The 24,223-nt window shown below is 43.0% G+C and overlaps 1 protein-coding gene across 6 annotated transcripts in view; it reads right to left on the bottom strand.

Annotated features, from left to right (window-relative positions):
* Positions 1 to 24,223, bottom strand: part of LNX1 (ligand of numb-protein X 1) — a 374,186-nt gene that overhangs the window by 328,263 nt on the left and 21,700 nt on the right. Inside the window, exon 2 of one of the 6 annotated variants that reach the window (XM_075127920.1) lies at positions 16,616 to 16,760. The exons of the other annotated variants lie outside the window; for them this stretch is intronic. The gene's annotated coding sequence lies outside the window, so the exon portion shown is untranslated. The remainder of the gene's footprint in view (positions 1 to 16,615; positions 16,761 to 24,223) is intronic. 6 annotated transcript variants of the gene reach the window in all.

Raw genomic sequence — 24,223 nt, 5'->3', positions numbered from 1 at the left:
ATCAATCCCTCCCTCTTCTTCCACTTCTTCCTTGGGTTTACTGATTCTGTGCTCTCCTTATCTCTCTCCAACTGCTCCTTCAGCATATACTTGAGAGACTGCTCCTCCAACTCCTTACCCTGATGGCATCCCTCAGAGTTCGGTCTTGGTCCCCTCTTCTTTCCCTTCTATATTTCATCCCAAGGTGACCAGATCTACCTTTATGGTTTCAGCTGCTGGAGGGGTCTTGATGGATTTTCCAGATGATGCGCAGGCTCAACTCTCTTACTGAGGCTGGGCATAGTCATTTCCTGGAAACACATGATTCGGAGATTTAGCAGGACGGGGACACCCTGTGGCGAGTACTAACACAATACTCTCACCATCGGCATTCCCATTTGGTCCACGCCACATCCACCTATGTGGGCTCAGGTGAGAGGGCCTTTGCCAGGGTTGTGGGTGGTGCCCGGATGCAGGATGGAATCATTTTCCTTTCGAGTTGCCACTCACTGAGTCAGGTGTTGATTTGGAGTCACGGCTCAATAAATGGCAGGTTTCAGAGGAACAGCCGTGTTAGTCTGTATTCGCAAAAAGAAAAGGAGTACTTGTGGCACCTTAGAGACTAACCAATTTATTTGACCATGAGCTTTCGTGAGCTACAGCTCACTTCATCAGATGTTATAGATGCTCAATAAATGCATCCAGATTCCTGGGAGACTCCATGTGGGCATGCTCATCTTTTATTTCCTTGCTGAGACCAAGATGGAATTTGTGTAGCTGGGCTATCATAAGCAGGCTGCATACATTGCAGCTGACCCTGAGGGCTGGTAGAGTATCTGTAGGGTCCCCTCTGCAGTGCAAGCTGGGTGTGGCCCATCAAAGATGGTCACAAAGACCCTCAGGAAGGTGTCCCAGCTGGCCAGTTTGGGGTGATCCTGCTCTACCAGAGGGGACCCCCAGTCCAGAGCCTCACCTGTTAGAAGGCGGATGGCCAGTCTTCACCAGATCCATCTGGTAGGAGTTGAGCTGTAGTAGGAATAGACACAGCAATGGTTCACAAAATCTGCTATGGGTCCCGTTGTCATGCCCTGGTACAGGTACCGCATGTTCAGGTCCTGAAGGCAACATGGGCCCTGGGGATGCAGGAGACATTCCTGCTTGCAGTTCTGTGGTCTGTTCTCATAGGGTGCAGTTTTTTGCCCAAAGCCAATCCGCAAGGTTTGGGTTTCTGCCTGAAGGCAAGCAATCTGCTCCTGGAGGCTCAGTGTCCCATGGGCTATACCTGTGGGTTCTATGCCCTTTTTGGGTAGGATGAGCCTAAGAGGAGACTGAAGCGGTCTGATCAAACTGTAATGCCCAGCAGCCAACGCAGGCTAGGGGACAGTCCAGAGCCGTAGTCAAGCGTGCATGGGTGGTTGGGTAGCCAGCAAGTCAATTGGCATCAGAGGCAGTCTGGGGCAATGATCAGAGTTCTCACAGGGGTCAGTAGCCAGAAGATCCAATCCAAGGGCCCAGGTCAGTGGGCTGGGGAGGTGAGGCAGCAAGACAGTCTAGGCAGCAATCAGCAGGCAGTGGTTTGTTGCTCAGACAGCTTCCTCTTCCTGAGGAGGTTCAGGTACACGAGAGGGCTGCCTGTCCATCCAATCAGCAGCCTGTGGTATGGCTGCTGTGGGTCCTTAGTACTAAGGCGGTTGGTCAGAGATGGTCGTTCAGTGTGATCCTGTGGCACAGCAGCCAAGGATACTTCCTAAGAACTACTGGGCCTGGCTTCAATACCGTGGTCTGACAGAAACCCAGCAGGTATATGTTGACATTGTCACTTCTTAGAGGGGAGCAGCAACAGAGCTCTCTGTGCACATTCCTCCTTGGACTTGAGTGTGGCTTGTGGGATCTACTGAGTATTAAAGTATTATGGGTAGAATTCACCACGTACCAGGTGTTCCATGCTACTTAAATCCCAGAGTGTTATAGTATGTGGATGCTGCTGGGGAACAGCCTTCCAGGGGGCATCTGTCTCCCCTCTGTGCTAGCCCTGCATAGACTGCCATTGAAGATGTCTTTGAAGAGGGCTCCACAAGAAACCTTAGGATCGGATATTATGCATATCCAGTGCATTGGGGCTACATAGCTGCTGCAGGCCTATGTTGGATTTCACCCTCCCACATCTGGAGTACTTCACCCACGTACTACCAGATTACTCAGGCTCTAAATGGAGTAAGTGAATTTCACTCTTTGCATCTTGAATATACAATTTTTCCAAGCCCCAGTAATAGCGAAATTTAGTAGGGTGATAAATATTTCTGAAAGTTCATCCTTCTTACCAGAGAATGATTTCTGGTATTAATCCTTAAAAATAAGACAGAGGCCAAATAAAATAGAAACCAAAATGTAAATCCTGCAGTAATCCTACAGAGATATTAAAAAAATTTTGTAGACAAAAAACCACCTCATAGATTTCTACTATCCCTTGGGTAACTATACCAGAGAAAAAGAAAAGGAGTACTTGTGGCACCATTAGTGCATCCGATGAAGTGAGCTGTAGCTCACGAAAGCTTACGCTCAAATAAATTTGTTAGTCTCTAAGGTGCCACAAGTCCTCCTTTTCTTTTGCGGATACAGACTAACAGGGCTGCTACTCTGAAACCTGTCATTATACCAGACAGGGCACATATATATGACACTACGTTCTTGTATGGGGCAAAAAGCTTCTGAAGAAAACAACACAGACTGCTCATCATTTTTTAGCGTAGGTCATTGCTTTGCAAATATTTTATTATTTACTTTATATATCTAAGGAGATCTCAGCCAAACACATGAGATTTAGTTCACTCCTGTTTTCTGTAAAAGGGTTAATTTATATGGATAATACTGTCCTAGCCCTTAAGAAAAGCTTTTAGATTATGTTTGTACTTGAATCAAAGCTAAGTATAATGCTCACAAAACAGCAGAATTTTCACAGGCTCATCCTAGACTAAAATTACTACATTTTACAAGTTACCTGTGATGTTTTGGGAGGCGTTTTAAATCATATGACCTGCTGCCTATAAAATTATATCATAAAGTGTGTATCCTACAACTTAGGCCCTCACTGAGCAACATACATAAGCAAGTGCCTAACTTTAAGCACACGAATGGTCTCTGAACCATGGCCTTACAATCTAGAAACATGCAGCACCTGAGTTATGAAATACGGTAGTTTGCTCCAGGAAATATGGGCTATGGGGATTGAGTGTGTTATTAGTGCTGGGCGCTTTGCCCGTTATCAACCATATATGTATTATCACGGGGCTAGGGGCCCCAGCCATGCTCCAGGACCCCATTGTCCTAGGCTCTGTACAGACGCATTTCCTGTATTTTGCACATTTTTGTAAGCCGGTGTGGAAGAATTTTTGATTCATTTGATCGGATACTTTGGGCTAGCACTGCTGTAGCTACACTGCCAATGTACATTTTTAGTGTAGAAGTGCTGCAGCAGTGTACAAAATGACCAGCACTAGTCCAGTTCATCCCAGTTCCAAATCAATTGGTATAGTTTCACTAGTGTAAAAATTCCAGTCCAGGGTTTGTCTACAATCTGGGGGAGTCCATGGTCCCTAAGCAGACAGATCCTACTTGAACTCTGAGATGAACAGATTGCTAAACTGTGACCCAGGAGGTTTCAAAATGGAGATTTGTATACACTCCAGAAGCTTGAAATGGATTTTTTTCTTCTTCTTCTTTTTGGATGCCATCAAGCCAGGGATGTTTAGGAATGTACTAATAATTCACAGAAGAGATTAGCCAGGTTTACCTCCAATGACTAATGAAACTCTCATACTCCAGCCCTTCCTGCTGTTTAATAACATTTTCAAAAGAGCCCTTTATGAAGATGAATAGTATTGTAATGCTGCAGCTGAGGAACTGGCATTCTGTCAAAGAAAACACAGGCCAGTTTACTATGCATGGCACTGTATTTTCCTTTACACTTCACAATAGCTTATTATTAAATGAAAGTGAATTTCTAGTCCCCATTAGGGACTGGATATTATTAACAAACAGTTCAGTAATGTTTTGCGACTTAATTTTTTGTCAGTAGTCAGATTACATGACCGCAGCCACGTATACATGCTGCTCTGGATATGGTTGTGTCAGAATTTATTTGATAAATCCTGAATTTCAGGGGTTTATAATAGAATCATAAAAACTGATTTGGTTGGAAATAAATTTCACTCTTGATCCCTTTTCTCCCATATCAGTTTCCTCAAGGATTTCTAGTGTACAGACATATTGCATAAGGATGGCAACTGGACTGATTTCATGGTCTTAAAGTAGAGATAGGCACAAACTAAAACACTCAGATGCCGATCTGAACTTCTCCAAAGTTGGTGTGGTGATCAGATCCAGGGTTATATAACAAGCCACAACCTCTGAAATTCCTTGAATGACTTATTGGTCTTCTCTGGTAAATGCTTGTTTAGATAGGAGCAAATATGGCTATTTCACACAGCTCTAATATCAAACCTCAACCCTTGCTTGCAAGAGTTTGGTGACTGTAGAATGGGGTTGTTCACACAGCTGGGGAATCACCAAATCTCCCCAGCTCCACAGATGGCTCTAGCTTTGCGCTATGTAAGCGGCCCTACAAGAGAACCCTAAACTCTTGGGACCTCTATTATGTCAGCAACTCCTTTCGGCTCACAACTACTCCCTCCTATTCTTGCTGTGATCCCTCCCACATGGAAAGCTGAACTTGGAGGCTTAACCATCTACTACCCCTCATAGATAAGCAACTCAATGCACACCCCCTGGCAGCTGCTGCTACCTAGCTCCCCGATGAAAAGCACCTTGAAACCCTGCCTAGTTGCCAATCTCTCCACACAAAAACCAGAGTCTCAAAGCCAAGCTAGAGTTCTGAATGTGCTATAGGCTGAGACTTTTTTTGCATCTACATATAACGTGCTTTCAGAAGCTGCAGCAAGAAAAACTTGCTAAGTCATGCTCGGGTTAGCTTGCTCTGTGTTTGTGGAATTGTTTAGCTAGTCTTCCTAAGGGCTTGTCTACATGGAGACACTCAGGAAAGTTATCATCTCTACACGATGGGGACTACAATGGCATAGTTACAGTAGGCACCGTTGTAGCCATGCCAGCAAAACTCCGTAGCATGGAGGAAGTCTACAGCGACAAAAGGTATTTTCCCATCGCTGTAGGAACACCACCTCTTTGGGTGAGGTCAGCTAGGTCAAAGGAAGCAGTCTTCCATCAACCTAGCTGCATCTACACCAGGGGTTAGGTCAGCATAGCTATGACACTCAGGATTTTTTTTTTTTTTTTTTTTGCACCCGTGAGCACTGTAGCTCTGTCTACATATGTAGACCAGTCTTCAAAGTGTGAGGGGAATTAAAGTTACAGTGAACTAAGGTCACTTCATTTCTGAATGCGTGCATCTACCTAGGGGTTTAACATGCTTTAACTTTACACCTTTAGTTACTTCATCTTAACTTTTCTGAACATTCTTATGTAGACACACCCTAAGTATCCCTGTGTAGATGTGCCCTAACTCCAACTTTGTTCTGCAGCTGGCAATCCCAAGACCCAGGGTATTACCTGGAGAGCTCTCCCTCAGTGTACCCTGGCCGAAGCATTGGTTAGGGCAATGCAGGCTGCATTAAAAAACAAAACAAAAACAAAAACAAAAACAGTGCCATACTGGAATTTACATCCCAACAGGCTGCTTCACCACACACCTTCTGTCCTTCTTTTCTATCAGATTTGGTAAGTCATACTCATGACAGACTGGTGGATTTATTAGCCACTTGGGATGAGGCTAATGTGCAGGCCTTGATCCCGATCAGAGAGGACTGTTCAATTCAGGTTGAGCTGAGCTCTGTTGTCCAAAAATCTGTGAATCTACAAGTGGGTACTGGACAAATTAACTGATTCTGGAATAATATGAAGTGCCAAGCAGTGCTAGGAGAAGATAAGTCACTAAAAGCTTAGTACAATGGAGTCTGTGGCAATAAATATGGCTTTATATGTTTGTACTACATGGGTTACTGAAGTCTCCCTGAGGGCAGCTCTGCTTCCACCAACTGGCCTTCCATGCTTCAACCTCAATACCTGCCCCTTCTCCCAGCAAACAACTCCCAAAACGTAGATAAGAAGGGTCCTTATGGCTGGTTAGAGGGGAAGGGAGAACTTGACTGGGAAACAGTTGCTAGGTGGGAATTCACACTTCCAAGCAAACTTGCAGGGGCTGGTTTGAGATAGTGTTAAAACCATCCAGCAAGCTGAAACATTCAGCATCATGCTTGACTTGTGTCATAACACCCTAGATTTTAAATGAAATAACCAGAGTGAATTCCCAATCATAAATACTGTATACTGAATTATGTCCTTTAATGAAAACAAAAGTATTGCTTTCCTTTCTTCCATCTAGAGTTTGCAACCCCACAAAACCTACTGTCATCACAGTCGCCATCTTCCCAGCTGGTAAGGAATGATTGGGAGCCCTATCAGGGTTGTTTCTTGTTTGTCCAGAGGTAGGTGGGGTCAGCAATACTACTTAGTGCTTACTGGTACATTGCACTTTTCAACCATACATCTCCAAGAACTTTAGAAACAGTAAGCAAGCAGCAAAATCTCCATTTTACAGGGAAGGAAACTGGGGCATATAGAGGTTAAGACCCACGTTATCAAAAGCATGTCCACTAATTCTGGGTGCCCCAAATTGTTGTGTGCCCATCTCCACTCACCTGAGACTTGACTTTTTCAGAGTGGCTGAGCCCCATGCAGTTCCCATTGATTTACTCATGCGTTATGGGTTTCAGCCTCTCTGAAAATTTGGCCATCAGAATTTCAAGTTGAGCACACAAACTGAAGTAAACTTTTGAGAAACTGGATCCAAGTGACTTTTTCAAGTTCATACTTGAGTCAGAAATAGAATTTGTGGTGAATACTGGCCTCCTTGAAGTCAATGGGGGAAATGTGTCATTGACTTCAGTGGAATCAGTATTTCATCCCAGGTCTACTACCCAGTGCCCTATCCTCTAGGCCGTGCTGCAAATAGTGATAATTGTGGAGACCAATGTCAAAAAGTGTAAGATTCTTTCATCTCCTACAACTAGGAGCTGAGCAGGTTCTCTTTCAGTCAGAAAGGTTTATAATATTAAGTATAGCCCACTGAACTTTAGTAGAAAGATTAAGCTTTTTTCCCTGGCCTACATTTAGCAATACACAATAGGCCATATTCTCAAGTGATGCAAACTGACTTTGCTCCATTGGCTTCAATGGAGCTATGCCAATTTATACAAGCAGAAGACCTGCCTCATTACTAATAATAAGGTGATTATATGTATTGGTCCTAATCACATTCACCAGTTTTTAGTGGAGCAGCTAAGTTTTCTAACTAAGAGCACTTTGTGTTTATTCCCCCCCCCCCCCCCTTGGAGATCACTGCTCTCAACTTTAGACCTTCATAATCCTTGACAGAAGCTTTAACCATAAGTTTGCTTCTGTGCCGCAAAACATGCAAGTGACCAACAATTTCAGCTTCAACTCTAGAGCTTACATCGTGGGCTTTTTGCCCACACTTAAAAAACTGATTCTGACATTAGGATTAAATCAGCTCCAGGGACTTCAGTAGCTGGCAAATCTTCAGTGCTTTCCCAGTCCACCAATTCATATCGGATCACAAACACATGACTTTATGCACTGTATGCTACTTGTTTGTTTAATGTGTCTTCCGGACTCTTCCCTCGTTGAGCAAAAGACAAGCTAATATAATTAATGCTGAGAAGTCTATTTGGGCCTGTTGATGTTACACCAAAAAAAAAAAAAAAAAAAAAAAAGTTGTTCTTATTAAATCTTAAAGAGACTTCAACATAGTGGTTGCAATCTAGGTTCAGGAATAATGTTCAACTGGTACTTCCTGTTTTTGAGTCACTGACAACTCAGAAGCAAATGGTCCCTGTTTCTTGACTTTAGCAAAGCTTTTGACACGGTCTCCCACAGTATTCTTGTCAGCAAGTTAAGGAAGTATGGGCTGGATGAATGCACTACAAGGTGGGTAGAAAGCTGGCTAGATTGTCAGGCTCAACGGGTAGTTATCAATGGCTCCATGTCTAGTTGGCAGCCGGTATCAAGTGGAGTGCCCCAAGGGTCGGTCCTGGGGCCGGTTTTGTTCAATATCTTCATAAATGATCTGGAGGATGGTGTGGATTGCACTCTCAGCAAATTTGCAGATGATACTAAACTGGGAGGAGTGGTAGATACGCTGGAGGGGAGGGATAGGATACAGAAGGACCTAGACAAATTGGAGGATTGGGCCAAAAGAAATCAGATGAGGTTCAATAAGGATAAGTGCAGGGTCCTGCACTTAGGACGGAAGAACCCAATGCACAGCTACAGACTAGGGACCGAATGGCTAGGCAGCAGTTCTGCGGAAAAGGACCTAGGGGTGACAGTGGACGAGAAGCTGGATATGAGTCAGCAGTGTGCCCTTGTTGCCAAGAAGGCCAATGGCATTTTGGGATGCATAAGTAGGGGCATAGCGAGCAGATCGAGGGACGTGATCGTTCCCCTCTATTCGACATTGGTGAGGCCTCATCTGGAGTACTGTGTCCAGTTTTGGGCCCCACACTTCAAGAAGGATGTGGATAAATTGGAGAGAGTCCAGCGAAGGGCAACAAAAATGATTAGGGGTCTGGAACACATGAGTTATGAGGAGAGGCTGAGGGAGCTGGGATTGTTTAGCCTGCAGAAGAGAAGAATGAGGGGGGATTTGATAGCTGCTTTCAACTACCTGAAAGGGGGTTCCAAAGAGGATGGCTCTAGACTGTTCTCAATGGTATCAGATGACAGAACGAGGAGTAATGGTCTCAAGCTGCAGTGGGGGAGGTTTAGATTGGATATTAGGAAAAACTTTTTCACTAAGAGGGTGGTGAAACACTGGAATGCGTTACCTAGGGAGGTGGTAGAATCTCCTTCCTTAGAGGTTTTTAAGGTCAGGCTTGACAAAGCCCTGGCTGGGATGATTTAACTGGGAATTGGTCCTGCTTCGAGCAGGGGGTTGGACTAGATGACCTTCTGGGGTCCCTTCCAACCCTTATATTCTATGATTCTATGATTCTATGGTCTTGAATGATTATGGATTACAGTCTTATCATATTTTGTGCTGTATTAGTTATTAGCTGGTGTCTGTTACAGGCCAACAAATTATACTAAAGAACAAGATGACCCAGCTCCTCAAGCACCTATCTATAATGTGTAGGGTGGAAAAAGCAGCATGACCACGGGAGACTTCAATCCAAGTGAGATATGCTGGAAGTTTCATGCTGCCAGTACTAAAAAGTCCCTAGAATTTCTGAAAATTATATATGACAAATTCCTAACTCAATCTTGTATCCAATACAGGGGACTTAGACCTCATCTTGACAGATGAAAAGGAAGTTGTCACAGAACTAAAAACTAGTGGTAGCATAGGTACAATCAATCATGACTTGATCACATTTGTTACATGCAAACAGAGTGAAGTCCAAACTGTAATATATTTACACTTGATGCTTTAAAAAGGCCGATTTCAAAAAACTGAAACCAAATTATGAGCTAAGTCAGTTGCAAGACACTAGATGTCCCAAATGCCACAATCCTTATCCTCTTCCGCCCCACTGTTGTATGTGGGGTAGACAGGCAGCTAAGCCATTCTCACAAGAAATGGCTTAGGAGCTTAAGGCATTCAACTCCATGAGAGGGGTTCCCAGAGGGGGCTCACCTAAGTCCCTTTGTGGATCCAGGCCTAAATACACACATGGGGAAGAAAGTTTTGATAACTGAGGGCCAGGTCCGTCTCTAAGGGGGTACAGGGCCTGGGACACATCAGCGTAGGCACAGGAACTAAGGGTGCAGGGGCATTGTAAGAGTTTGGCCGAGGCTCATCACTCTCCGGGGTGGCGGGGAACCAGACTGCCTCACTAATTCTGTTAGGTGTGTTGGGGGAATTAGCCTGGCTGCGGGGCCAACAGTTAGTAGCTCAGGCCCCCAGGTTGAGGCTGAGCAAAACAGTTCACTATTAGCACAGCCCAGGCCCTGGGTCAGGGCAGGGCAACAAACAGTCAGTGGCTCAGGCCCTCAGGGAGGGGCTGAGCAAAGAGTTCAATAGCAAAACCAGGCTCTTGGCTCCAAGTGGCCTGGGAGACGGGGAGACTGCCACCCGCGAGATGGGTGGCAGGGGAGGACACAGGCCCACCCACTCCACTGTGTCCCAGCCCGGGGCCCTAGCAGCAGCAGACGACCCGCTGCTGTGTCAGTGGGGTTCCTGGCCCCAACACACTGACATTGGCTCTGGCAGTGTTGCCGCCTTACTAGGGTCAGCTGCTCCCAACGTCTCCCTCTAGAGGTACCTGGAGGACATCCTCCAAGGGGGTGACACACCATGGGCTCCTCGGGGTAACTGGCATATGGGTGGCTTGGCAGCTCCTCGGGGTAACTGGCGAGTGGCAAGTTTGGCTGCGTCTCTGGGCTCAGGCTAGCATCAGGCATTGGCTGGTCTGGCCAGTCCTCAGGTCGGCCGCCACTCGCTGTGGTCTCCCAGCTGGAAGCTCCGCCACAGGCATCTGGCCTTTTCGGTGGCTGTTTTTTAACTGAGCTCTGGGATCGAGCTTTTATACTTCCTGTCCTGTGCCTTGACCTCTAAGGGGCAGGCGCAGGATTCGCTGGCTCCGCCTACTTTGGTGTCCAGAGAGGCTCATCACTCTCCGGGGCAGCAGGGAACCAGATCGCCTCGCTACAGGCATGCTGCAGCACCCCTGGGATCTGCAGTGAAAATGTTCTTAAAAATAAACAACATGTGCTGGGTCATCAGCCGAGACTGCTATAACATGGAAATATATGGCAGAATGCAGGTAAAACAGAGCAAGAGACATACAATTCTCCCCCCAAGGAGTTCAGTCACAAATTTAATTAACACATTACGTTTTTAATGAGTGCCATCAGCATGGAAGCATGTCCTCTGGAATGGTGGCCGAAGCATGAAGGGGCATACGAATGTTTAGCATATTGGCACATAAATACCTTGCAATGCCAGCTACAAAAGTGCCAACCAACTGCCAGTTCTCACTTTCTGGTGCCATTGTAAATAAGAAGAGATCAGCATTATCTCCTGTAAATGTAAACAAATTTGTTTGTCTTAGCGATTGGCTGAACAAGAAGTAGGATTGAGTGGATTTGTAGGCGCTGAAGTTTTACATTGCACTCAAAAACAAAACAGTTATGTAACCAAAAGGGGGGAAAAAAAAAACTCTACATTTGTAAATTGCACTTTCACAACAAAGATTTCACTACAGTACTTGTATGAGGTGAACTGAAAAATACTATTTCTTTTGCCATTTTTACAGTGCAAATATTTGTAATAAAAATATACACCAATTACAACATATATGAAAATATTTAATAAATTTCAATTGGTGTTTTATTGTTTAATGATGCAGTTTTAACTGCAATTAATTGAGAGTAATTTTTGAGTTAATTTTACAAGTTAACTGTGATTAAATCGACAGCCCTAGTGCATAGAAACTCCAACAAAACCCCAAACACCCCTGTCCCATCTTGTGGTGCAATCCAGACCAGCGAGGGGTTGTGATTAAGGCACCCAGGATTACAGGTCAGTCAAAGTTCTAGTGGTGTGGCTCACCGCCTGGACACTGACAATCAGTAGATAAGCACACACTGAGAGTCTGTATGATAAGCAGCCCTGAACCAGCAATTCTGATTCCAGCAGGCTGCTTGTTATGCCCCAGCCACACTCTGGTATACATCAGCTCTGGTTGCACCTGGCAAGAGGACCCCAACACTACCCAGTCCCAGATTTTCCCAAAAGCATGCGCTCTGCAATGGCCAGCCCTTTCCTGGAGAATTCAGAGGAATAATAACGTTTGTTTGGTCCCCTAAAGAGACAGCATACACAGCTTATCAGTTTAACTGGTGTTAGCAATCACTTCAAATTGAACATAGCACTGTGCATGTTTATATTGAAAGTAAAAATTTATTAACAAAAGGAGATAGGATTTTAAGTGAGTTCAAGTATAAAGGAAATGTTAGTATTCGCTAACAGCAAAAAAATACTTTCAGTGGCTAAAACTTAAGACAACGACAAGCTACAGTCTTTGTTCAAGGTAGTTTCCTTACCAATCTACCTTCCAGCAAGATGGCTGACCACATCTCTAGTTAGGATCTTCTACAGAGTCCAAAGTGCTCAGTTCCTTTGGTTTCTTATGTGAAAGATCCCTTGGGGTTCTTTGCCCCTCTTTGTTATAGTCTAGTGAACCTCTGAAATTGATTCTTCCGAAGGTTACCTCCTCCCTTCCCCCCCGAAGAAAAGTTCATTCAAGTTGTGAGGAAGGAGACATGGAGTCTGCTGATGAAGGAAATTCCATGCTGGTTTCTTCCCCCACTGGTGTCTCCTAAAATGCAGATAAATGGCCACTTGCCATGTGATGGCTAACTAACTGTGATGACACCTGGCTGGAGGTTTTGGCCTGACCTTTGTCTAGAAGAAACCTATTTACCCACTTCCCAGACTTGTCTGATAAACACCTTCTAATTCCACATTTTTAATATTTGTATGGTCTCTTGGGCATTTACCATATATACACCAGGCAAGAAAATTAATGATCAGTGTTATTACTTTTCCAATGATACCTTACATGCCTTGTATCAGATACAGATGGGCATTAATGAACTGGTGCAAACTGAACTGGTCAGGCCAGCTGAAATTCACTACCAGATACCATGAACCCCTTGCCCTCTTGCATTGGGATGTTGTTAAGGTCACAACCCCGCACCCCAAAAAGCAACAAATGGAAGCACAATTCTACCCCTGGGGAGATGGTGAGAGAACAAATGATGTGTGACGGAGGTTAGTTACTTTGCTTAATGCGTTACCGGAAGGTGCTCAGATGCTATGGTGAGACGTGTGGTATAAGAACCTATATAGAAGAGAATCAAGACTAAAGAAGACTCTGAGGAACTGCTGAGGCACCTGTGAAAACTAATGAATGGGCAGCATGATGACTGATGAAAACCACTGTTCATAAATGGAAGTTAATGCACATTGGAAGGAATAATTTAAACTACTCAGACACACTAGTTGTTCCTCCATTAGCCGTAATCTCCAGTGAAAAAATTCTGTTTATCACTGTGGGGTCACAAAATGCAGACTTCTGCTCAAGGTGCAGTGGTTCAAAAAACCACACACAAACAAAATGTTAGGACATAAGGAATGGGGTAAAAAAAACCAATACTGAAAATACTGCAATACCATTAGAAAAATCAATCTGAAATTTCTCTTTTTAAAGTCAGAGCAGAAATAGGTAAAGCCCAGAGACAAGCAACAAAACAGAGTGTAAATAAGAGGCTTCCATTTGAGGAAAGATCAAAAAGATTGGGACTGTTTGGTTTAAAGAGGAGATGAATAAAAGAGGACATGAGATACACATAATACTGAGTGGTACAAAGAAGGTAATTTTGATGCTCCAATTTACCCTATTTCCTAATACAAGAACAAGGGGACAGCCAATAACCCTGAAAGGCAATAAATTTGAAATATTAAAAACCCCCACCATACGATCCACCTATAGAACACATCATCATGAGATAGAATCCAAGGTTCTAACAGCATTTTAGAAGTACACATGTATAGGGAGAGAAGATAAATAAAACTTATCCTAAGGCAGGGTAGTCAATAGGCGGACTGCAGGCCAAATCTGGGCTGCTAGACATAGATGCTGGAATAGGGGTGCTGCTGCACCTCTGGCTTGTAATGGTTTCCATTAAATACAGGGTTTATAGTTTGGTTCAATGGCTCCCAGCATCCCCACTATACAAATTTTTCCAGAACCCCTGCCACCAGACGCTTTTGAATTGACTGTGAAATCCAATTATTCATTAATATTTTTGTATTATTTTCTCTGGAGTCTGAACCTTGCCTATACCTTGACCAAGAAATTTGGACCTTAACAAAAAATAATCGATTATATCCCTCAGAACAGGGGGTAAACTCTTTTGTTTTAGGGTGTAAGCCATCTACTAACTGATGAGGATTAAAAGGAAACTTCCTTTATGGACAGATTATTCCACAGTTATCGGTCCGAGGGTTCTCAATTAAGTGAATTAAACATGTTTCCCTTCCTGACAGCTCTGCTAATTTTAGAAGTTGTTTTGTGTCTGGAATTAGCGTGGTTCATATCTCTAAGAACAGAGGACACATCATGGGACATCAAATCCAGGATAACTGAAATCTTCAAAACATTTCATCATAATAAATGATAATACCACCTAGTGCTTTCACAGCACCTTCTAGCTGAGGAGCTCAAAATATTAATTTAATCTGAGACACCCCGATAGCCTAATGCTATAGATGGGGAAACTGAGGCATAGAGAAATTAAAGGTGAAAAGCATCCAGTGCTGAGGGATCCACAAGACCATAGGCCTCAAGGTTTAGTTTCATGGCAAAGGCTAGAGGGGCCGATTCTATCAATAACCGCTGCAGTGGCTCAGCACTTCACAGGAGATGCCCAGAAGCAACCTCAATTCCTGGGCACTCAGCATTTTTCATCCCCTTGCCCAATGTCACAAGGGAAGTTGTGACACAGGTGGGAACTTAGAATACTGATCACCTGACTACCAGTAATGTGTGTGAACCAGAAGACAACAAGCTGAAGGATGGGATGCTCTTCAGCTGGGAGCAGGGTCAGGCTGATGATGTTAATGGCAAAACTTCAACAGAAGCAGTGTTGGAGTCTACAGGTCTTATTACCTTAGTGACTTTTAGTGTCATGTTTCCAGTCAACTGGTTTGTCTCTTTAGAAGTTTTTAAGCTATTTAGCATGCTGTCTCTTCTTTGGGAGATGATATTCAATACTGTTATTCACATGCAATTGGAATGAATTTTAAAGAAGAAAAACTGTTAAAAGTTGCTTGAACCCTCTTAAAGGAAAGCTGCAGGAAACAGAGGATTTGGCACTTAAAGGACATCATTTGCCTGCCTTATTATCTCATTTTTCAGTGGAGCTGACAGGACAGCTGCCTGTTATTACAGTGCACACCAGGAAATACTTAACTGCCACACAGTAAAGAGCTAGTGAGGGATTAGCACACAAATAGAATTTGTGCACCTGGTAGTCATGCAGTTAGATTTATCATCTTTGTCGGATAGGTTACTTACATCCTATTTACAAAGAAACAACAACAACAAAATGCCTTCTTGTCATTGGAATTATGATAAGTATTAGTACAGTTTTGAGGCTAGATTACATTAATTGCTAGTGGTTTTCATTTAATTGCAATAATCTTTTATTGGGTTTACATAAATAATAAATTTAGTATCTCAGTTGCATGTTTAAACTGTTCCTAAAAGTGTCAGATCAACAGCCTTCTGGTCAATTAAAATTTGTTACTGTCATTAGAGATATTCTGTAACAACAGAGCTCACTTTTGGAAGGATGTTGATAACCTCTACTTATTTTAAAAGACTGTAAATAATCTCCTATTCCAGGTGTAGCTCACCATTAGTGTACTTTATTCATCTTAACATAAATAGAAAGTGTCTAAATTCAAGCAGGTTGCTGTGTGGGAAGTACAATAAATGTACACACAGATAAAATATATTTTGTAATGAAAGAGTTGTAATGTTTAATACATGATCATATTATAAAAAAACTCATTTGAAACATTAAGCAGCATTAATTGAAAGTCAGTAAGTTATCCAGGAAAAGTTAGTGAGCACCAGATTGTCCCCTACCTGTTTTCCCTATGTATAGGGGACATTATCTCTAATAAGTTCCATGCCTGGAATTTCCATTGGGTTGTCCTTCCCCCCCCATTGCAAGATCCTTACTTCACAGGCCTTGCTTTTTCCTCATAGAAAGCTAGGCCCTTAGCTACACAGGAATCAGACTTAAATAATTCACAGTATGGATATCAATACTGATTACATAAAGTGTTTCTGTTGTACTGTTGCAGAGTGGAGCCAATAAGAGGAACCAAGGTTATTTATTCCACTGTCTGTGATGAACTACTTTCTTAAAAGCTAAGCTATTGTACAACACATCAAATAGCAGTATAAATTACTTCATGGGATTCCAGATGAGTTAATAAATAATGACCCACAATTCAGGAGAGGCTCATTTTGGTGATTTTCTTTAAGATACATGTTCTAACATCAAGCACTTAACTATGCCCAGAAAAGTGGATAAGAGTCAAAGGAAACAACAAAGAATTTGAAAGAGAAACCTTGCAGATTTCAAAGATTAATAATCACCACTGTTAGAAAAAATCTGTTTTATTTTAAATTTTTAGGATAAAAATATCAGCAAATCATAGGCAGAAGAACAAAAGTATTAGTACTCTAACAAACTTCAAATTTACACTGAATTGCTTACAAGAGAGTTATCTGCTAGGAACTAGAACAGAAGAAATACTATGACAAGAAAACCAAAGATTCCCCCCCAAGTAGGAAAGGGTTAGATTTCAAAACAAAGTGGACAGCAACCTGTTAAGTGACTAGCTATACCCTCCACAAAAGGTCACATATTATAATCACCCCAGAGGGTCTGTCCTTCAGGAACAACCCAAGAAATATAAACATAATCACAAAGGACATACCCTCTGTTTCTTGAGAGCATCCAGAACACTATCAGCATTTCTTTGACTGAAGTAATATATGTTCATCCACTCATTGATGATACGAGACACCAGAAGCAGAAAACACAGGCTCAGTGTCAGATCAGCCCCTGCAGAAGCAACTGTTCTGAGAACAAAACAAGGTTCAAAAATGATAGTTACTATCAGGAATAAGGGCCTGCAGCTGCACCTACCCAGTCATTGGGCAGCCAAAGAGCGCAGCTGGGCCACAACAGAACCACCTGATTGGCTAAAGCTGTCTGGCGGCTTGCTCTTTAGCCCAGCAGCTGCAGAGGATCAGTGGCTGTTCAGTGTACATGCCTGTGAATTCTATCTGCCTGTGTTTGCCTCATTCCAAGCCCTGCTCCTGCTTGGACCCTACCTTGCACCCAGCCTTACTCTAGTCTAGACTCTGCCCTGCACCCAGCCCTGCTCCTGCCTTTCCTGACTCCGGGTAATCTGATTCTGACCTTGACTCTGATTACTGCCTCTGTCTCAACACATGGGCCTGGCATTTTGACTCTGACCACTAGGCATGACTCCTGCTCTGACCAGAAGGCCTGACCTCCTATGACCTGGTCACCTAACACTAACAGCTGTCTAATACATTTCCTTGCATCCTGGCTGCTTCTCTTTGTATTTTTATTAATTAGTATATGAATTTGTGTCTGTTATATTTGCATCCTTTTTTAAAAAGGAAAAAATGTAACAAGCCATTGGAGTAGGTGGATACTACCAAAGGTGAGCTGGAGTCGGTTCACAGCGGTTCGCTGGAAGCCGTTGTTAAATTTAGAAGCCCTTTTAGAACTGGCTTCTAAATTTAACAACTGGCCAAAAGTGGCGCCTTAGGTGCGAACTCCGTGGTGTTCCGGGGCTGGAACACCCACGGGGAAAATTTGGTGGGTGCAGAGCACCCACCGGCAGCTCCCTGCCTGGCCCCAGCTCACCTCACCTCCGCTCCGCCTCTGCCTTCTCCCCTGAAAGCGCTGCCCTGCTCTGCCACCCCTCCCCGCCCCGGCTTCCTGGAGCTTCAGCTTTATGCAGAAAGAACTACGGAGCTAGAGAAGAGACCAAAGTTGGTGTGCAGTATGGCAGCTGTATTCCTCCCATTCCTTATTTTTCTTACAGATTCAATTTTCTATATTGCTACTACATCCATAAAGAGCCCCAATCTGGGCTTTCAAGGACTATGGTCTTTTAGAGGTGTGTTGCCATTTTGTGATCCGCGAAGACTGTCATTTCCTGCTTCATTCTCCTTTTGTGAATGGCGCATGAAAAGAGCCCAGTTCTCTTTTGATGTTTTTGACAATCGAGATTTTTCTGTACCCAACTCAGAGCCCGAGCCAAAGCCCACTACTGTCAATGGATGTCTTCATTGATGTCAGTAAGCTTTGCATCAGATACTAACACATCTCAGTTCCTAACTTCTGATTTATATTCATTACAATCAACTCCCCCTTTCTTCCCTTGGCTTATATATATATTACAGCTGCTTTCACTTCCTGTCTTAACTAGGCTGTTTTTTAAACCAACACAGCCTTATTCCTCACTTGTGGCTTTTGGGCCATCTAATAAAGTGTTCTTAAATGATTCCAAATCATCATTCACATTTTTCTGATTAAATTCTTTCTCCCACCTGATCTGGCTCAAAATTGTTTTCTGCTCTGTGAAATTGCCCCTATTAAAGCACCAAGTACCTATGCTATCATTAACTTTTAGTTCTGAGATCAGTTCTTTTTTATCTGTTAAGACAAGGTCTAATATAGAATTCCTCCATCTTGGCTGCAACATTTGTTGATTTAGTAAATTGTCATCTATTATGTTTAGAAATTCTAAGGACCTTTTAGTACTGACAGCATGAAACCTCCAGCATGTGTCACCCAAATTAATGTCTCCCCCTGACCACACAGCTTTTTTCCCTACACATTGTAGATACATGCGTAAGGAAGTGGTCATTCTGTTCCATAGTGTGATTTGGTGGTCTGTAACAGATACCAACTAGTACCCCATCTTGTGCTTTATCGGTTATGGAACAACACTCTAAGCATTCAGTTTCTTTCACGTTATCAGTGACTTGAAACAGGTAATGTCATTTTTGATGCAGAGTTCCTTACCCCCCTGCCCTTTTGCCCACTTGTTCCTTTCTAAATAGGTTATAATAATTAATGTTAACATTCCATTTGTGTGAATCATCCCATCAGGTTTCAGTAATACTAACTAGATTGAATTTATGCTCATAAATGAACAATTCCAGTTCCTCTTGTTTATTATGCAGGCTCCTAGCATTGGTGTATAATTCTCATTTAGCAACTGGTGGTGAATTTTTCTGAAAGAAAAAAACACCCTTTTATTTCTGGCAGATTGGCTCATTCGGGTGGTAAACTGAGCTAGAGCATTCCTTCCTAAGAATTGTCTTTTTTGCATATGCTAACAGGTAGGAGGAATCCTATTTAATGAACATTATTTTCTATAGTATTACTACCCAGTTTGCATGTTTTGCCTTGCCTAGAAGTGAAACAAAGGACCATTAAACACACACTTGAAAGTAGTAATCCATGAGTCTTTGGATTGTCTATGGTATTTGTACAACACCAATCAGAAGAACATCTTGAGTGCTGAACTATGTTGGAAGGATCTGATTCAGATGCAATTTCTCTATGATATGCTATGTCATATCCTTACATTATTTTAAAGACATGAAGTGAATGGATTTTTGTATTTAATTGAGCACATGTACAGATGAAAGTTGTCCAAATATTTGGTGTAAAAGTCACTTAACCATTGAAGAATTTTACTTTTCTCATCTCGCTAAACATTACACAAAAATGTTTGTCAAGAAAAAATTAGTTTATTTACACAGCAGATTAAAAAAATCATTAAATAAAGACCATATTATTTTTTAAATTATTGGGAACAGCAGCATGAGTTACAAGGGAAGAAAGAGGAAAAGAAATCTTATCCAAGTCATGTTACTGGCCCCTCACAATTCCAATTTTTTTATTTTTATTTATTTATTTATTTATTTATTGCAAGACAGGGGAGGGTACCTGTCCAGATCACTTATTCCCTTCTGTACCTAACCATTAGTTCAGTAAGACCCCAATGTACATAACCAGCTGGAGTGCCTTTGGAAAGACAGAGCTAGTGACTAAGTTACCCAAGTGCTTGCTTGCAGAGATAGCATAAGCATCCTGTCATTGTTGCCAATGATTTAGCATCTTATATCCTACACCTGCTACTCCATGGACAGACAAAAAACCCATGAACATATAGTACACTTGCTTATTTATGGATATAGAGAAAAACATCATTTCTAATCCCAGTCAAATGTATACACTGAAAAATTATGGCAAGTGCTGTTGCATTTTTAATACTAGTTAGTATAATTGCAGGTGCTCTTTTTACAAGCCTTTAATTCCGTATTGAATATTAAGTAAACTACTTGTTTTAGCAACATACTGTGGCAGTACTGTATATTGCAAAGAAAATTATTCCATTGAGGACCCTCTTCTTTGAGATATGGGAACATCTGAGTAGGCGAATGCAGCCAACTTCACCTTCCTCTTCTCCCTTCTAAGATGTACAGCCCTATATTATATCATTAAAAAAGCAAACAAACCTGTGGTCCCCTCCTATCCTCAAAAATTTCTAAATAATCTTGTTGTAGTATTTAGCAGGAACCCATCTTCCATGGAGATAACTGGAGTCAACTGAATCCCTTTCGGTTTGAACCTGTGAGCTCAGCACCCTCAACTCCCAATGAAGCCATTGGGAGAAAGGGGAAAATTTAAATTAAAATGGTTATGCAGTTTCCAAGAATGAGGATAGGGGAAAATACACTGATTTTGCCCATTTTAAAAAAAATTCTGGCAAACTGTTCTCTGAGCTCTAGTACCCCCTTATTTTGGAGCAGGGATATGAAATTTGGCAGGAAGTGGCTTTTGTGTCAGATTGCCATCCCTGTGAAAATCCGCCAAAATCTGGCTGAGTTAGAAGGCTTTGAAAAATTGCAGCTCGCACTCTAGAATTTTGCTACAGTTTTGCACCTAAATTCCCTGAAGATTCCATCTGCAGGACTTTCCCCCTACAATTGCAGTTCCAGGCTGCTGTGGGCCTACTACCAGAATTAACAGCAGGATGCCTGTGTCTCCTGTGTTCTGAATGTCCACCATTCTGGGCCCAGGCATCATGGAGAAAGCTGCCCAGTTTGAAAGAAAAGGGGACAAGAGCTGTACTGGGAGGGGTGGAATAGTGGGAGTAGATTTGAACAGGGAGCCTTGTGGGGAAAGAGGGAAACTGGGTGTTGGGGAGAAACTAAGACTTGTTGGGCAAGGAGATTTGCTTGGGTGAGTGGAATGAGGAGTCTGAAGAGTGAAGACTGGCCAGGTAAGGAGAACAGGACTGGGACAAGAAGCCAGGGCTGTGGACGAGACAGGGCTGCTACAGGAACGGGTTTGAGGGGATAGGGCAGAAGTGGTCGAGCTTGGGGGGAAATGGGCAAAATAATCTGTGCCCATCTGTCATTGTGATGCCACTTGATGGAATTTCTGTTTTTACAGTGAGCATTTGTGCATATAATTTACGGGGGCAGGCATCCTTAATTTGTCCTCTCCCCCATCTCCAGTGTATTCAGTGGGATATAGTCTTTAATTACATGATCATATACCATTTTTTCCACAGCCCCCTGCCTCATTCAGTGCACAGGATGGACAGTGCTCACTTATGGGGAGCTCTTCAATGTTTTGTTTTCTCCTCATTGTTCAATATGTGACTCCATGTCTAATTTAGTGGACTGTATTCAGACACTGCTCTGAAGACAGACATATTAATTTCCTCATGGGCTTTTCCATGGTACTAATCTCTATATTATCTGAATGCTTCACAAACATTAATGAATTTATCTTCACAACACCCCTGTGAGGTGAGTGAGTATTATCCCTATTTTACAGATGAGGTACTGAGGCACAGAGTTTAAGGTTAAAAAAATCCATTAATTTTGGGTGCCCTTGTTGAAACACCTAGGACCTGATTTTCTTCAAAGTACAAAGCAATACATTCAAAGCACAGCTCCTGTTGACACAGTTACAGCTGTGAGTGCTCAGCACTTCTGCAAGTTAAACCCACAGGTCTCAAGTCAGGCACCCAGAAAATGAGGAATATAGTTAGTGACCACCTGTGCAAAGTTTGGTCCAAGTGTCATGCCTCGCATCACATACAAACTCTGGAAGAGGTAGAAATAGAATCTAGTTCTCCAGGGTGGCAATCAACCATCCTCACTCTTCCTGCAGTTCTGTGTCTCATTCAATAACATGTTCCATCTTCTGCAACAAATGAAGTAGGGGTACTATAGACAAGTCTCCTTGACTACACAATCTTATGCCTCACCAGAGAAAGCCCCATCCTGACCACTTAATGAAGCAGGAATACTATGGAAAAAAATAATATGTGATCATGTAATTAAAGTCTTTGTCTTAATGCAGATGCACAAGAGGGCTGAATTAAGGTTGCACAGGCAACCTTAATTTTGGCATTTCCTAGCTTTTCAGTGCTTGATTTTGCAATGTTGATATTCTTTTAACATAGTTTCTGTTTGTTTGTGTGTGTGTGTGTGTGTGTGTGTGTGTGTCTGAACAGAATTTACTGCCTAGTGATGAACAGTCCATATTATCCTTATGGTCCTGCTCAACCATATCCTACATGTTTATTCTATAGTTCATCACGCCAAACATTTATATCACCACAACTAACATCTGCCCAGTCTTAGTCATAATACAGGAGTGAGATGGAAACTTCCAATAAAGGAAAGGAAATTGAACTCTATTGGCATACATATATCAAGAAACCACTGGCACCTTAAAAGCTTTGCCACAACTGTGAAGTCTCTTGCCACTTTCTGAAGCACCACAATAAGTGCTGTTTGGGATCAAGCCAGTTTTACATGACTCATTCCTCCCAGCTGGAGTTTATTTTGCCAATAGGCATCTATGTGGGAGGCCAGAATCTCATTGTAACAGAGTAAACTGTCACAGGAGGAAAAGGAAGGAAAAAAAACCCAAGCCCTTTAAGAAGTGAGACTTACCAAGAAGCAGACTGTATATAGTTTGTGACTACCACAGGAATTAGAACTAGGATGTGGTCCATCTGGCTTCAATAGGCCATTAATCCTCAGCAAAGCCTGCTGGGAGTGGGAGGGTTCTGGGGCCTTTGCAATACAGGCTTGGCAGGAGGAGAGACAATGCCAGGTAAAGGCAGGCTCTTAAGAGAATACACCTCTACCCTGATATAACACGGTCCTCAGGAGCCAAAAAATCTTACCACGGTATAGGTGAAACCGCGTTATATCAAACTTGGTTTGGCCTTGAGCATTTCCGTTATTAATACAGTATTTGACATAAAAAGTTTTATTCTTGGTGTTGTTTTAGATAGGGCGCATCTGATGTTGTCCTTCACATCATGCCCAGGATTGGGGCTTGCAGCCACGCGTCCCTGTCGGGGCCAGGGCTCGCAGCCATGCGTCCCTGTTGGGGCCGGGGCTCGCAGCCTGGCGCCGGGGCTCGCAGGCGCGCGCCGGGGCCAGGGTCGGGGCTCATAGCCTGGCACAGGGGTCGGGGTCAGGACTCACAGCCACATGCCGGGGTCAGGGCTTGTAGCCCCACAGATCCACACAGCGGTCGGGGCTCGCAGCCATGCCTCGCGGTCGGGGCTCACAGCCCGGCGCTGGGGTCGGGGCTCACAACTAGCAGCCGCACGCTGGGGTCGAGGCTCACAACCCCCCACATAACCGGGTTATGATCTCCTGAGGGGTTGCAACCCCCAGTTTGAGAACCAATGTTGTAGACAAGACAGAAAACCATTTTTGCTTTTCCGCATTATATCTGAATTCGTGTTATATCGGATTGCATTATACTGGGGTAGCGGTGTATTAAGAATAACATTCAGGGTAAGAAATGCAGTTCCAAGGATCCTGAGAAGATTAAACCTGTGGGGACACTTCGGTAGAGGCCTGAAGAGATTCTCTTGCTTGAAAAAGTTATAGAAGAAGGTACTGAATTTTGACATACTGGGTGGGACCTGTCTCCCTATAGAAACTTTGGACTTCCCAGAAAGCAATTACTTTGATCACACTTGAGGCACAATGATCATGGAGAAACGGGACTGAAAGTGACTGTAAAATCTGGTGAAATAAATATGGTCTTTTTAAAAAGCTGCTGCCACGTCTCTGGTTTCCTTTATGCTCTACCATTTCTATGGTGGTTAGGTCCTCCTCGCTGAGCAGCTAAGACACTCATGCTTCAGAACAATTCTATAAGTGAACCTGCTAGCCTACTCATAGTTAGCTCATTCTATACACCATACCTAGGCGCTCAGCAGAGAAGCTGTGGGAGGAAGAAGACCAAAGGAACTGTTTCTACTTTCCCCTCATTCTCACACCAGAATGTCATGTGTCCATAGCTAACACATAAATACGAGCAACAGAGCTTATAAGAAAGAAAATAAGTTAAGATGAAAAGAATAGCCAACCAGCATGTTATGAATTCTTATTTTCATGCCGTCCTTCCCATTCAATTAAGCCCCCTCTGGAAGTCACCT

This window comes from Caretta caretta, chromosome 4, assembly GCF_965140235.1.
Source record: "Caretta caretta isolate rCarCar2 chromosome 4, rCarCar1.hap1, whole genome shotgun sequence".
Taxonomy (NCBI): domain Eukaryota; kingdom Metazoa; phylum Chordata; order Testudines; family Cheloniidae; genus Caretta; species Caretta caretta.
This window is presented reverse-complemented; position numbering and strand designations above follow the sequence as displayed.